This window comes from Marmota monax, unplaced genomic scaffold (assembly GCF_021218885.2).
Source record: "Marmota monax isolate L192 unplaced genomic scaffold, Marmota_monax_Labrador192_F-V1.1 WCK01_AAM20220418_F8-fsc00228, whole genome shotgun sequence".
Classification (NCBI taxonomy): Eukaryota; Metazoa; Chordata; class Mammalia; order Rodentia; family Sciuridae; genus Marmota; species Marmota monax.
Genome location: NW_026695240.1, coordinates 2,292,289 through 2,307,981, shown reverse-complemented (window position 1 = coordinate 2,307,981; position 15,693 = coordinate 2,292,289). Strand labels below are relative to the sequence as shown.

At 38.7% G+C, this 15,693-nt stretch overlaps 1 protein-coding gene across 2 annotated transcripts in view; it reads left to right on the top strand.

Moving 5' to 3' along the window:
- Positions 1 to 3,064: 3,064 nt before the first annotated feature.
- The window catches only part of LOC124089946 (zinc finger protein 573), a 72,328-nt gene continuing 59,699 nt past the window's right edge, over positions 3,065 to 15,693 (top strand). Inside the window, exons 1-2 of one of the 2 annotated variants that reach the window (XM_046440245.2) lie at positions 3,065 to 3,129; positions 6,032 to 6,106. The gene's annotated coding sequence lies outside the window, so the exon portion shown is untranslated. The remainder of the gene's footprint in view (positions 3,130 to 6,031; positions 6,107 to 15,693) is intronic. The other variant, XM_058577633.1, reaches the window with a different exon arrangement.

Here is a 15,693-nt window from a genome sequence, read left to right as displayed (position 1 = left end):
TGAGGCTCCTGCTTGCTGGACGCAGGGCGCCTGCTGATCCTGGAGCAGGATGAGGAGTGGGCTGCTGGGGTCGGCTGCTCGGGGTCTGCTCACTGGTGGTTTGACGACTCCGCGGGTTACTTTTCCTTTATCTCACTGTGCTGGTCAGTCAGAGGAGAACCCCGTATTTCACTTCCTGTGCCCCGTGTGTCTGACCAATGCTAATTTGAAATCCTGCGTATCCTGCACGCATCAATTTCTGTTTTTCCTCAATCCTCAGCTGTCAGAAGTCTTACTCCAAATTCTTGGGCGAGGGCTGCCATACCTACACCACCGACGGGGTGGCCGGCAGGGTGGGGTGCTCTTCAAGGAGTGGAGGCTGGAAGTCTGGACGAAGGTTCTGGAAACTTCCTTCTAAGGGTTTCTGGGAGGATTCGTTCCAGGCCTTTCTTCTTGGTGGGGAGATGGTCGTCTTCTTCCTGGGTCTTCAGATTGACCTCCTTCCATGTCTCTGTCCAAATGTCCTCTTCTGAAGGCACGAGTCACAGTGGACCATGGCCCAGTGTAATGGCCTCTTTTTGACCCAGACACCTGGGAAAGGCCCTGTCTCCAGAGGCAACCGCATTCTGAGGTCCTGGGGGCCGGAGCCGACTTTGACTGTGATGTGACAATGGTGTGATGTTTTCAGGAAAGCCCACCGAGCTAAGGGTCTTTTTATCATGTTTACTCTTCTGTGTTAACGACTTGAGCGATTTTGATATTCTGATCAACGGACGTTTGGATGTTATAATGCGGTGGGTAAAGTGTCTCTACCCATGTTCGTGACTGCACTTTAAACTATTTTTTTTAAAAAGTCAACATATGCTTTTATTGATGCCTTTCTGTTGATTTAGCAAAAAATTATTGTAACGTGCCTATTCTGTGATATGTAATAACCAGAGATAGGAATGTCCAGAAATACCCAATAATACAATGGTTCCAGGGTCAATAGTAATAACCAGAGATAATAATAACCACAATTGTCTGGGGAAAATAGGATAGCTGAGGTGTGGAAGTGTCCACCAAAGCCAGAGGTTGGCGACCTTGGCCACTGGGAGGAACCCTGGGTGAAGCCAGGAGGATGTGGATCTGGTGGGAGGGTTTGGGCCATGGGGAAGGCCCTGAGGGCCACATGGGTTCCTGAAGCTCCAGTCTCCCTCTCTGTACACCCAGACCACCAGGAGCGGAGCAGCCCCCAGCCCCAAACAAACTCTTCCTCCTGGAAAGTCGTCTCAGGTCCTTGGTGGCCCATGCCAAGCTGACTAATGGGACAATGATGGCTCCTGTCTACCAGGGTATCAGCACCAGGGGAGATTCTCCGGGGCTGGGCTTGGGATTGTGGTACTAGAAAGCCATGCTAAAGTTTGATGAAGTCTCCTAGTACAGGCATTTGGACAGTCCTTTCTGCCAAGTTTTTGCAATCCTCTTTCCATCATAATATGAAATAGTTAGCAAAGTAATTTTTCTTGATAAGGAAAAAATACGGCATCAGCTGATATGTTTCATAGCAAGAACCATTTTAAGTTATTTGTTGGGTGAAACTCTCCTGGCATTATAAAACGTTCAGCATCTGGCTCTTAGATGATAAATTTTGTTAGCACACAGTCATGTCTCTTTAAATTTTCACCCAGAAATTTTATTTATTTATTTTGTAATATTGGAGATTAAATACAGGAGCAGTTGACAACTGAGCTACACCCCTAACCCTTTTAAACTTTGAGACCGGACCTGGCTAAGTTGTCCAGGCTGGCCTCAAATTTTTGATCCTCCTGCCTTAGCCTCCCAGATTGCTGGGATTACAGAAGTGAACCACCATGCCCAGCCAGGTGGGAACTCTTTGCTACCCTCCCAGTCTGCCAAGGGTTCTCTTTCTGTCCAAGTAAATGCAAGATGCTGGCCTCTCAGAAAGCTAATGTTATCTCTATCCCTCTTCTTTCTCAGGGTCAAGTCTCTTCCCAGTCCTTCTTAGTATTCCCAACCCAGTTCAAAATGCGGAGGATACTAAATGGGTCTTCAAGCTCAGGGGTTGTAGGAGTGCTAGTGTGCCTGAAGACTCCATAAAGTTGCTAGCCCATTCATTTGCTCCTCACCTGTGGATTCTGGTAGCCTGAGAACCTGTACCAGTGAGTGTAGTTGGGTATGGATGGATGAATCCAGAGACTATATCCTGGGCAAATACTTCCATGGGACAGTTTGGTCAAAGTCTGTAATGTATATGTCAGCATTTCTGCAAAACATTTTTCAGAATATTTTCATTTTCTGCTTTTTAATTTCTATTTCAAATTGTTTTTTCCTCCTGCTTTCTGGGGTTAGCATGAAAAGCAAAATTAGATAATTTACTGGTAAATCGACTAAAATTTGGTTAATTAGATTTAATAGGCAATAAAATGTATGAAAGGAGGGGAAAAATGTAACATATTTATCACCTGACCCTTGGTGACTTAAATTAAGTGTCACACTGCCAATTCTTAGCTCTGCCAGAGCAAGGAGTTTTCACCACCAAAAAGGGATAAGAATGTGAGGTGATAGATTTAATTAGTTTGATTTAATCACAATGTAAATAAATATCAAAATATATTGTATCCCATACGTAGATAATATGTAGAATTGTTATTTGGATCAATTTTTTAATAGTTACTTTCTTTAAAAATACCGATAGCAAGGCTGGACATACATATTGGGACGTAAGTACAGGGTCCACGCCCTCAGGAGGTAAAATCCAGTCCTGGGAGCTCGCCTTCGCGATCATACCAGTGACCCTTCCAGAGCACCCTCTTCGCAATCAGGCCGGAAGCTTTGGGAAACTGGGTATTTTCTGGACCTCCTAGGACACATCGGACACGTGCTTTTCTCAAACGTCTGGGCCAGAGCAACACGTCTTTGCATCTGCGTAATGCTAGCATAGAGAGAACAAAAATCTCAGGGATCCGGTGCACGGTGGTCCTTACAACTGGCGTCGAATCCCGGGAGAATTTCGGGCGCGGGCCTACTTTTCCCACAAGCCACCACGGCCAGAGCTAAGCGGACTTGAACTACATTTCCCAGCGGGCAATGGGCACGCTCAATCTATGGCTTCGCTTCCGTTTTTGCTTGGTTCTTGTGCTTCGCAAGGTGAGTTGATTTCATCCCAGGATATTTATAGGCCAAGAGTGCTCTCGGTCAGGAGCCTGGGAAACCGGATTAAATTGGAGTCTGGCCTGAATCGGCCGGAGTGGCAGAGGAAGCCCTTAAAGCGTGCAAGTCCATAACGTAGTCGGCCTGTTGCCGGAGTCTCAGGCCCGCGGGTGCGTGACGGCAAAGCAGCATGGTTGTCTGTGTGTCTTGATGCGGAATGTGTGAGCGCCTCTCTGTGTATGTGAGAGAGACTGCCTGGGAGGGAGATGGGACGTGCCACTTAACTGTAAGGACGGCCGAGAGGCCCCGACAGGTGCGTGGCTGCGCTCGCGTCACAGGCACGTGGGCGGCACGTCCCTCCGGTGTGCGTCACTAGCTGAGTTCTACGGGTTACTATGACCCGCCGGAGGTTCTCTTCGGCTTCCTCCGCCCCCTCTCCTCAGAGCTATTTGGGTCTGACACAGAAATGCCTCAGCGAGGGACATTGGATACTGAAACCTAAGCGAAGTTTTCCAGCAAGGAGGCTTTGACGTGCTCCTGGACTGGGGATGCCCGGGACGTTCTTTCTTTGGGATCTCTGAGGGTAGTTAGGGTGAGCAGGACAGGTGTGGACCTGGCGAGGAGTCACCTAAGTCATTCTGTGATCCTCAAAGGCCGGATAATCATGACTCCCTTGTCCCTCCCTGGCCCTGCCATTCCCCAAAAGGAGCCTGATGAGGTGTAAAGAATTGTTTCACTTCCAAAAATCAACGTTTAGACTAGTTTTCTTTTTTTTCTTCTTAAAATTATTGGGTTTAGGGTATGCTTTCCTTATTCGGAAATATGTGGGAGGTATATTAATCTTGATCTATCCCCTCCCCCCAGTGGATATTGGGTGCCATTGAGATAAATATCGCAGACATTCTCACTTGGCATATCATTCTGATCCTTCCATGTTTTCTTATTGTAAGCAGATCTAAAAAAGACAGTCTCTTGGTAGCTCAGACCTGTAATCCTAGAGGCTCGGGAGGCTGAGAGGCAGGAGAATCACAAGTTCAAAGCCAGCCTCAGCCATTTAGCAAGGTCTTAAGCAACTTAGTGAGACCCTATCTCAAAATAAAAGAAAAAGAGGGGATTGCTGGGGTTGTGGCTTAGTGGTAGAGCTGCTTGCCTAGCACGCGTGTTGCACTAGGTTCGATCCTCAGCACCACATAAAAATAAATAAAATAAAGATATACACACACGCATATAAAGGGCTGGAGATGTGGTTCAGTGCTTAAGCGCCCCTGGATTCAACCCCTGATATCAAGAATGAATGAATGAATGAATAGAAATATAAAGGGTTGGGGATGTAGCTCAGTGGTTAAACTCTTGGGTTCCATCCCCGCCAACTGTCCCCCCAAACAAAACAAAAAGCTTTAGACTCTTGTGATCCAGAGTCAAGGACAACAATTTTCTTGTTGTGATTATGTGCAAAATTTGTGCTTAGGATTATTTTAATGATTAATGATAAACCCATGTGGTTAAGTATTATGCAGCTAGTAAATTTTATACAGCATTTAGATGTATGAAGGAAAATATATAGTACATAATGTTAAAAGCAATAGTCAAATTTATAAGTAATAGTACTCAAAAATTAAAATTATATATCAATCCCATTTAAAAAGGTGGTTTTGCAAGGATTGAATCCAAATCACATTTTTGGATTTAAATTTTTTTTTCCAAATAACATTTTAATTATTTTATTAAAGTAGGGGAGTGATGTGGCTACATTTTATTACCCAATTATTTTGTCCTTCTGCTTTTCATACATTCTTTGATTCAATCTGAAAAAGCATGTTTAAAAAAAATTTCTATACTATTACCTTAAAATAAATTCCTAGAAGTAGAATTTGAATTAATATAATCAAACCTTTACTAATTGCCAGTCATACAGTCTTAGTATTGGGGGTGATAAAGAGACTAAAATTGCCCTTCTTTTGCTTCTAGTAAGAAAGGTCACACCTGAATGGGAATAAATGCATTAAAGCCATTATAGAGATTCAGGTAAAATGTAGGTTGTTTTAAAAAAATAAACAATCCTTGGAGAGGCCTTAAGGGTTTAGTGGCACTCTGTAGGGCTGGATATGTGGCTTAGTGGTTAAGCACCCCTGGGTTCAATCCTGGTATCAATCAATCAATGAACTTCCCACTTTCTTGGAGCAGCTTTCCCTTCACACACATTCACCTACATATATATTTTAAGTAAAGGCATGGACACTGCATGAGCAGACAAAAAAAAAAAAGTACTTTCAACTGTATGAGCGTATAACTTTCTAAAGCTTTTTCATCTGATGTCTGTCAGTTTTTCACATAGATGTTACAAATAGTATCATTTGTACATGTAGTTTTGTAACCTCATTTTCCCACTGACAGTATTCCTAGAATATTTCCGTGGTCCTTAGTATTTTCCCTGCGTAACACTTCTTACATGAATATTTTATAATTTATTAAGCATTTCTTCCAGAAGTAGAATGTGGAACATTGCCTGAACAATTTTGTGTCCTTTCTATTCTGCAACCTTGTTCAACCTCATCTGAAGTCAAGGCCATAAAGTAAGATGTGGTTTGGATGGTGTGGCTCCTTTTCAGCCCTGCAAAGTATGAATGAAAGGAGGAGGATCTGTTCAGGATAAGACTGAGCAGCCTAATCTCAGGCATAAAGCAGGTTCCCCCAAAGGAAGAACTCTAGAAAATTGCCTACTAGTTTTCCTGGGGATTAGGGAAGAATTTAGATTTAACTAAAACTCTTCTAATCCTTTCAAATTATGTGTTTATGGTATGTAGTTGTATTCAAATTGGAATGAACAGCAAAACATTTAATTTTCTAGGTAGTAACACTAAACTGTGTCTATTTTCTTGGTGTCCTCTTCTGTTCACAGCTCTGGATGCTGTTTATTTTCCCACAGAGGAACTTCAGGAGGACTTACTAGTTTAAAAGTGAAACCATGGCATGTGTAAGTTGGTGTTTCCTTCTCAATGAAATATGTTATGTAAAATCTTTTCAATTAATTATTTTGAAAAGTTCTACCTGTACCCATTTAATTATCAATTCACCTGTTCCTCCTTTACCAGTGAACAGTGGATCCAAATAACCTAGGTACCCTTTGTGGCCCACTCTTCTCTAACCAGTGTTTATATATTTGAATGGATTATTCATTATCTCTTATGTACCAAATCATATATTAAGATCAATGATAGAACAGTGAAGAAGTCAAGTCCCAGAAAGAAAAGACTTGAACTTCCCTGTCCTTGGATGGATTGGAAAGAGGATCCCATTTGGCCAAATAGGGGAAGACTTCAAAATTCTCTACATGTATGAGTTATTCTAGGTATATATGATAAAACCTGGTAATGAATGGTCCTGATCTTAATGTAGGTCAAGATCTATTGCTTTGTGAGGCTTTTAGAATTGCAGAGCAGTAAGCATAGGACTTTCAAAATATAGGGAACATGGGGCTGGGAGTGTGGCTCAGTGGTCGAGCATGTACTTAGAATGCATGAGGCTCTGGGTTCTGTCCCCAGATCTGTCTATATAAGTATAATGATTCTGTGGCAATTATATACGTATACATAGTCACCACATATGTATGTTTCTTGGTAAGGATCCCTTAATGATGAGTGTCATGGTTATTTTATTATTGACTAGGATTTACTGACATTAAATAACTCTGATATAATTCTGGATCATCCTACATTATTATCTTCTAACTTAGCAACTAGGAAAGTGTTCAGTGAGAGATTTATGATGGCAATGAAAAGTCAATAAAATCATAAGTTGAAAGAAACCAAGAATTGAAAAGTGTTGTCAGAACCTAATATATATAAATCTAATTAGCTACAAATTATTAATTCTACCAAAACAGGAAGTTGGAATACTATGTAGCCATTAAAAATTATTTTAGAGGAATAAGGTTGATCAAATTATGTTATATGCATGTACACATATGGCATAATGAATTCCATTATTATGTATAATACATTAATACAAAAATTTAGAACTTCTTATGGTAACATTTACCATAAAGACAGAAGATTGATGGCATTTCTTAGTTTTATTCATACCTTGTATCTTCATGACAACCTCTGCCTTCAGTTCAAGTGTTTAGTATATTTACACTTACTGTAATTTTGTTTTTGGTGGGAGGCAGTTGCTGAGAATTGAACCCAAGGGCACTCTGACACTGAACTACACCCCCACCATTTTTATTTTGAAATGGGATTTTGCTAAGTTGCTAAGCCTAGCCTTGAACTTCCGATCCTCTAGCCTTGACTTTCTGAGTATTTGGGATTATAGGTGCTTATCCCCCCCATTTTGTCTTTTTTTTTTTTTTTTAACATCTATTTATTGTTCCTCTGGTTCTTCTTTTGTTTCTTTTGAATTAAATATTTAAAATTTTACTTTAACTTGCTTTTTGGCTATACTTTTTGCATATTTTTAGTGATCTTTGTGTATTAAAATATATATTAAGGGGCTGGGGATGTGGCTTAAGCGGTAGCGTGCTCGCCTCGCATGCGTGCAGCCCGGGTTCGATCCTCAGCACCACATACAAATAAAGATGTTGTGTCTGCCGAAAACTAAAAAATAAATATTAAAAAAAATTCTCTCTCTCTCTCTCTTTAAAAAAATATATATTAACTATTCACAGTCCACTTAGAATTAATATTGCACATAAAATATAAGAACCTTGCAACTTTATGAGTCCATTTACATTTGTCAATTATAACTATATATATTTAAAACTATAACACATTTATGGACATGTAGTATGTTGCACATATTTAAATTAAATGTAACTTTGATGGTACATTTTGAAATGTTGTGTGCCCATGAAGCCATCACCACAACAAGACGAACAAATCCATTATTCCTAAAAGACTTTGTAATCCCTCCTTCATACCCTTCCTCGTTCCTACCCACTCTGCCTCCAGGTAATCCCAATCTGCTTTCTCTTGAAGTGGCTTGGACTATTCTCGAGTTGTATATAAATGGAATTAAACAGCACATACACTTTATGCCTGGCTTCTTCTACTCAGCATTATTATTTTATTAATTATTTTGAGATTCATTCATGTTGTTTAATATATCAATAGTTGATTCCATGGTATTGCTGAGTAGTATTCCATTATGGTGGTACCTCTGTATCCACTAGGGATTGGTTCTAGGAACCCCACCCCATGGGTCCTCAAGTTCCTTATATGAAATGGTATAGTATTTGTATGTAACATTATGTACTTATGTACTTTAAACAATCTCTGGATTACTTAAAATACTTAATATAACATAAACATGAATAGTTGTTATACTATATTAAGGAAAAACATTCTGTATATGTTCAATACAGATGCAAGGTTTTTTTTTTTTTAATTTTTTGGGGTAGTTGTAGATGGACAGAATGCCTTTATTTTATTTGTTTATTATGTGGTGCTGAGTTTCGAACCCAGTGCCTCACACATGTGAGGCAAGCGCCATGCCACTGAGCCCCAGCCCCAGCCCCAGATGCAAGGTTTTTTCCCCAAATATTTTTGATCTGCAGTTGATTAGCTACAGAGGGCTAACTGTATATGGCTGTATCACAATTTATTCATCCTTTCTCCTATAGACAATTGGGTTGTTCCCATTTGGTACTGTTATGAATAGAGCTGTTGGGAACATTCACATACAAGTTTTGGGGTGCTTATAAGTTTTGATTTCTCTTACACACCTGGGAATGAAATTGCTAGGTAGTATGACAAGTGTATATTTGACTTTATAATGAATTGCCATATTTCCAATATTTACAATTATTTTAGCACATGGTAACACAAGCCTGTAATACCAGTGACTCAGGAGGATGGCAAGTTCAAGGCCAGCCTCAGCAGCTTAATGAGACCCTGAGCAAATTAGTGAGACCCTGTCTCAAAATAAAAAATAAAAAAGACTATGGATTTAACTCAGTCCTAAAGCTCCCCTGGATTCAACAATAAATAAATAAATAAATAAATAGAAAATTATTTTAATTATTTTACATTCTCATTAGTACTATTCACTTACTTTTTCCAGTGAGTCTGGAAAAAGTAAGTGAATAGTACTTATTTTCAGTGTTTTGAATTTTATCTGTTACCTCTGAATACTTCTTTGCTGGGTTATATAAATATGTATTGCTTTAGCTTAGTGGTAAAAATACCCCTGGGTTTAATCCCCAGTATGAAAAAAACAAAGACAAAACAAAGAAACAAAAAAATTTTAAAAAACAGCCAGTTTCAGAAATATCTAAGTAATGATTAGAAATATATTCCCAGCCCTTTCTAATTATTTTATATTGAGATGGGGTCTTGCTAAGTTGCTTAGGGCCTTGCTAAACTGCTGAGACTGGTCTTGAACTTGTGATCCTCCTGCTTCAGCCTCCCAAGTCACTGGGGTTATAGGCAAGGGTAACACTATGCTCAGCTATTGTTACTTTTTATTGTGGTAAGATACATATAAGTTATCACCTTAACCATTTTTAAGAATATAGTCCATTAGCATTAAATACATTCATATTGTCAGGCAATCACTACATATCAGTTATCTTTTAAAACTGAAACTCTGTACTCATTAGGCAATAACTCATTAGGCACACTCCTCTCCCTCCCATTGCTGGAAGCCACTGTTCTACTTTCTGTTTCTGTGATGTTAAATATTCTATCTTTTTTTAAAAAATTGTTTTTAATATTTATTTCTTAGTTGTACACAACACCTTTATTTTGTTTATTTATTTTTATGTGGTGTTGAGGATCGAACCCCGGACCTCGTGCATTCTAGGCGAGCGCTCTACCGCTGAGCCACAACCTCAGCCCCCTAACTATCTTATATAAGTAAAATCATGGAGTATTTGTCATCTTGTAACTGGTTTATTTCACATAGCATAATACCCTTAAGGATCATCTACATGATGAGGCAGAATTACTGATATAATAAAGTAATAATTTAAAATAGACATAATAAATATACTTAGAATAAGGAAAGATATTATTGATTTGTATCAGGAATGAGAAATCATTAGGGCTGGGGCTGTGATTCAGTGGTGAAACACCCCTGGGTTCAATCCCCAATACAAAATAAATAAATAAATAAATAAATAAATAACAGAAAAAAGAAAGAAATCATTAAACATTTAAGTTGATATATCTTAGGGATATAAAATATGTCATAATAGCAGGAAGCAAACAACCAAAGATGGCTTGGTGGTTGAAATATATAGTTGAGGGACTTTCACACAAGGCACAGGAAAGAAGAAAAAGATTGAAATTAGAAAACAGAATTGCATAGAGATAGAGGGGGGAAAGTAGCACAAATATGTAGAAAATAGTAACCCCAGAATTAGGAGAAAAAAATAAAGATTAAGAAATAGTCAAGAAAATGATGAAAATTTCCCTTGAATTAATTAAACACTTAAGTCTACATTAGGAAAGTATATATCAGTAACAGAGTATCTGTTGCATCCAGTTTATGAGTTCTTAGAACAAAATGAGCAGACATGGGATGCCAAATAAGGAAAAAGGTATCTAAATAGGAGCCCGGTTGTGGCTCAGAGGTAGAGTGCAGCCTGGCATTCATGAGGCACTGGTCCGATCCTCAGCACCACAAAAAAATAAAATGAAGATATTGTGTCCACCTACAACTAAAAAAAATAAATGTTTTTTTTTAGAAAAAAGAAAAGTGTATTTAAGTAAACCATATTAAAATACAAAGCATGAAAACACCACATCCTAGAAGAATTCTAAAAAGGAGAAGCGTGTAGATCCACTTACAAAGAAGAATCAGATCTATCTTGGATTCCTCAAATAACTATTACATGTGCAAAAACACAATGAATTAATATAGGTAAATATAGAAAACAACTAAGAGATCTAGAATCTTGTAGCTAGTCAAAATTGTTTTGATATGAAGGCAAATTAAAACTACTTCAGATGTTTTTAATTTGCTTATATAAATTGACTTTATAAATCATCTTTTAGAGGAGGAAATACGCAACAAACAGAAAATGAATCCAAGAGGATATTGCAAGAAATGTAGGAGTAAGAATATTGTTTACCAAAACAGCATGGTATTGGCACCAAAACAGACTGGTAGACCAACGGTACAGAATAGAGACACAGAAACTAACCCACAAAATTACAATTATCTTATATTAGACAAAGGTGCCAAAAACATGCACTGGAGAAAGGATAGCATTTTCAACAAATGGTGCTGGGAAACTAGAAATCCATATGCAACAAAATGAAATTAAACCCATATCTCTCACCATGCACAAAACTTAACTCAAAATGGATCAAGGACCTAGGAATTAAACCAGAGACTCTGCATCTAATGGAAGAAAAAGTAGGCCCTAATCTTCATCATGTGGGATTAGGCCCCAACTTCCTTAATAAAACTCTTATAGCACAAGAATTAAAACCAAGAATAAATAAATGGGATGGACTCAAACTAAAAAGTTTTTTTTTTTTTTTTTTTTTTCTCAGCAAAAGAAATAATCTGTGAGGTAAACAGATAGCCTACATCCTGGGAGCAAATCTTTACCCCTCACACATCAGATAGAGCACTAACTTCTAGGGTATATAAAGAACTCAAAAAGCTAAGCACTAAAAAAATAAATAACCCAATAAACAAATGGGCCAAGGACCTGAACAGACACTTCTCAGAAGAGATATACAATCAATCAATAAATATATGAAAAAACGCTCATCATCTCTAACAATCAGATAAATGTAAATCAAAACTACTCTAAGATATCATCTCACTCCAGTCAGAATGGCAGCTATCGTGAAGACAAACAACAGTAAGTGTTGGCGAGGATGTGGGGGGAAAAAGGCACACTCATACATTGCTTGTGGAACTGCAAATTGGTGTAGCCAATATGGAAAGCAGTATGGAGATTCCTTAGAAAACTGGGAATGGGACCACCATTTGACCCAGCTATCCCTCCCCTCGGACTATACCCAAAGGACTTAAAAACAGCATACTACAGGACACAGCCACATCAATGTTTATAGCAGCACAGTTCACAATAGTTAAACTGTGGAGCCAACCTTGATGCCCTTCAGTGGATGAATGGATAAAAAAAGTGTGGCATATATACACAATGGAATTTTACTCAGCAATAAAAGAGAATAAAATTATGGCATTTGCAGGTTAATGGATGGCGTTAGACAAGATAATGCTAAGTGAAGTTAGCCAATCCCAAAAAAACAAATGCCAAATATTTTCTCTGATATAAGGAGGCTGACTCTTAGTGGGTAGGGAGGGGGAACATGGGACGAATAGATGAATTGTAGATAGGGAAGAGGGGAGGGAGGGAAAGGGAGGAGGCAGGATATTAGCAAGGATGGTAGAATGTGATGGACATCGTTATCCAAAATACATGTATTGTACTTTGGGTGTCAACCTACTTTATATACAAACACAGATATGAAAAATTGTGGTATGTATGTGTAATAAAAATTGTAATAATTCTGCTGTTGTGTATTTAAAAAATAAAATGAACTAAAAATATTGTTTACCATTTACAAAAAAGCACATAGAAAAGATAAAACAAATATATATTTTAGTAGCTCATAACTAATTCTTTAGATAACAGAGGATACTGAGAGCATACTAAACTACTTACTGAAAATATGTCAGAATATATAACATTTAAATTAACAATAGAAAACTTGGTCCAGGTAATGGAAAGCTAAGAGCAACAGAAAGGAAATTCAATGAAATATGAAGTTAAATGATAGAAATAAGCTTCATATAAAATACCTAAATTTGTGGATAACACAATAGGTAGAAGGCATTGGATGTTATACAAAGTTTTGAAATTATATTGTCTAACGGGATACAATCATTAATAAATGTTTTTTGGAAGTGGGAAAACATATACTTGAGACACAATGAACCAAAATGAGCTGGAGAAATAATTTTTAATGTGGAACATAAATGAAGGGTTTTTTTTCTCCATTATTATTTTCAGTGCTAGGAATTGAAACCAGATCCTTGCACATGCTGGCCAAACACTCTACCACTGAGCCACATCCCCAGACTTTTATTTCCTTTTTTTAAAATTTATTTATGTGGTACTGAGGATCGAACCCGATGCCTCACATGTGCTAGACAAGTGCTCTACCACTGAGCCACAACCCCAGCCCCCTTTTATTTCCCTTTTAAAATCTTTTTTTTTAAAAGAGCAATTTTAGATTTAAAGCAAAATTGAAAAGACAGAGTTCCTGCATGCCACATGTTTATATACACATACACACAAAGCCTCCCCCACTGTTAGCATCTTGCACAGAGTGGTATGTTTGTTACAGCTAGTGACCTAACACTGACATTATTAATATCACCCAAAATCCATAGTTCACATCCAGTTTGACTCTTAGAGGTGTACATTCTATAGGTCTGGACAAAAATATGGTGACATGTTTCCACCATTATGTTATCATATAAAGCTATTCCATAGCCCTAAAATTCCTCTGTGCTTTGCCTATTCATCTTCTTTTTCTCTAGCCTCTGTTAACTACTGATCTTACTATCTTCATAGTTTTGATCTTTCTAGAATGTCATGTGGTTGGAATTATATAGTAAGCAGGCTTTTCAAATTGGCTGCTTTCATTTAGTAATATGCATGTAAGTTTATTCACTGTCCTTTAATGACTTGATAGCTCTTTTTAGGGCTGAATAATACTCCACTGTCTGGATGTACCAGTTTATCCATGCACTTACTGAAGGATATCTTGACTCTTTCCAAGTTCTGCAAATTATAAAGAAAGCCACTGTAAATATTTGTGTGTAGGTTTTTGTGGGGATGTAAGTTTTCAATTCATGTGTGCAAATGCCAAGGATCATGAATACTAGATCGTATAATAAGAGTATATTTAGTTTTGAATGAAACTTCCAAAGTGGCTTTACCATTTTACATTTCCAGTAGCAGTAAGTGAGAGTTCCAGTTGCTCTACATCCTTGCCACCATTTGGTATTATCACTCTTCTGGATTGGGGCCATTCTAATAGGTATGCAGTGATATAGTTTTAATTTGCATTTCTCTAATGACATTTGTTGTCGTTTTAATTTGCATTTCTCTAATGACATATATGATGTGATAGATTCTTTAACCTGACATGGAGGACAAATAAGAATAATAGCATCCAGTTCATTGTATTGATGCAAAGGCCAAATTTTAGAAAGCTAAGGTTTAAGATCATTGCCCCTGACATTTAAATGGAGTACATACAAACCCTGATAACATTTTTGAAAAGTACATCTTTATATTGCACATTCTTACCCCTTGGTAAAGTACAAAAGGATGGCCTGAGCTTGAAGTTGGAAAAATTCAAAGGTGGGATTGGGGCTGTGGCTCAGTGGTAGCGTACTTGCCTGGCATGTGTGAGGCACTGGGTTCGATTCTCAGCACCACTGTAAAAATGAAACTTTGGAAGTTTCATTCAAAACTAAATATACTCTTATTATACGATCTAGTATTCATGATCCTTGGCATTTGCACACATGAATTGAAAACTTACATCCCCACAAAAACCTACACACAAATATTTACAGTGGCTTTTTTAAAATTTATTTTATAAATAAAAATAAAGATCTAGCAACAATTAAAAAAAAAGAAAGAAAAAGAAAAATTCAATGGCAGTGTGAAAATCGGCCAAATTTTTTAACATTATTTTTTATAACATTTATTTTTTTATGTGGTGCTGAGGATCAAACCTAGTTCCTCACACATGCTAGGCAAGTGCTCTACCTCTGAGCCACAACCCCAGGCCCCCAATTTTGGCATATTAAATTAGTAGCATTCTTAGCCTAAAATCTACATGCACTGTGAGAAAACAACCATATCTGAAAGGTACAAGGGCTTTGCCAGTGACCAAAATACAAAATGTCTCCATTGCCCTGGCTCCAACGTAAGAACGCTGCTGTGAGTGCAGGGTCACTCAGTACTGCCTCACTTACTGCAGGGTGCCCAAGTCCCAGGCCCTGGACACCCCTGCCAGGGGCAGGCCAGAAACGCCACCCTCAGCTCACTGCGCTTGTGCAGACGGGAAATCCCTGAGGCTTGGTGCTGATGTTGGACTCCCACTAGTTTATTAATTCTTGAAAAGCACATTTTTCAGAGGCGACTAAAGCTGAAGTAACCTCGATGTGGGCTTTTTCTGAGTCAGGCAGTGAGATGGTGAGCCACAGATGGTTGTGTCAGAGGAAGGATGACAGGTCATGGGTGTTCTTCAGACCTAAGTTGAAGCCAGACTTGAATCTGCAGCAAAAATGGAGTGCATGATCCTGGAGCTGTGTTCTTGAAGACATCTGGGGTGTAGACAGGATGTGTCACGCTCAGACCCTCCTCTGTATGAGCTGAGGAGCGCAGGAGAGGGATTACTGGGGGTGACCACGGCAGGAGTGAGCGTGCCGTGTGCGTGTCCTGAGTGCAGAATAGCCCAGGACGGGGCTCCAGGACCTTGGATGCGGTTGTGGTTCTGTCAGCGCTTTTATGACTAGGAAGGCTGGCCTTACCATACATGAGTGTGGGTTGTTGGG